This window comes from Theobroma umbraticum, unplaced genomic scaffold (genome assembly GCF_002168275.2).
Source record: "Theobroma umbraticum cultivar Fairchild unplaced genomic scaffold, ASM216827v3 scaffold_31.0, whole genome shotgun sequence".
NCBI lineage: Eukaryota > Viridiplantae > Streptophyta > Magnoliopsida > Malvales > Malvaceae > Theobroma > Theobroma umbraticum.
This window is the reverse complement of record NW_018397283.1, coordinates 988,701-989,614: the sequence shown is the minus strand read 5'-3', so window position 1 is coordinate 989,614 and position 914 is coordinate 988,701.

The following is a 914-nucleotide window of genomic DNA, read 5'->3' as shown; positions in this document are numbered from 1 at the left end:
GGGCTATGACATTTTTTACTTCGCATGTTTGGTTCCTAACAATCCTGACTGCCCTCCAGGACCTAATTTAGATGCAGACTTTGGCAAGGCTCCTATGCTCCTCACTATCATTTCTAATGGTACAAGTCGTGATGTAGCTGTTGCAGTGCAAAAGAGTGGGTTTGCCCGGGCCTCAGACCGCGACAATGGTGACATAGTCTGGTTCAATGTAAGTAAGATTACTCTTTTTGCCTTTCTGATGCAATACATTAAAGTTGGCAGTAACTGTCAATAGGGAATTTAAAGAAATTCTGTTTCGCATGAAAACCACACAGCTAGCAGGACCAGGTGGCAAGACAGGAGGAGGGCAATGGGGTGCAGCCACAGATGGGAGGAGGGTTTACACCAATATTGCTAACAGCGACCACCAAAGCTTCATGCTCACACCATCTAACCGAACAACAACAGCAGGAGCATGGGTAGCTTTGGATGCAAATACAGGAGAAATCGTGTGGTCAACGGCAAACCCCAGCAATGACACTACCCAGGGGCCTGTTACGGTGGCCAATGGCGTCCTTTTTGCTGGGTCGGTAGCCTCTAATGGGCCTATATACGCCATCGACACTGGCACAGGGAATATATTGTGGACATACAACATTCGTGCTACAGTATACGGTGGTATATCGGCCCGCTATGGGTGCATTTACGTGGGAAATGAATATACAGTTAGCCTGGCAAGGTTCCACCCCACTTGGACCCCAGGAACTTCACTATACGCATTTTGCATTGGCTAATGGATGACCTGGGGCAAAGCCAGCATTTATATCAACCTGTGGCCGTACTATGAAATAAACTTATCAAATTCATCCAAACTAAAGCCTAAGTAGCCTGAATCTGTGTGTATTTGACTAGGTATTGGGTAATACAGACAATAT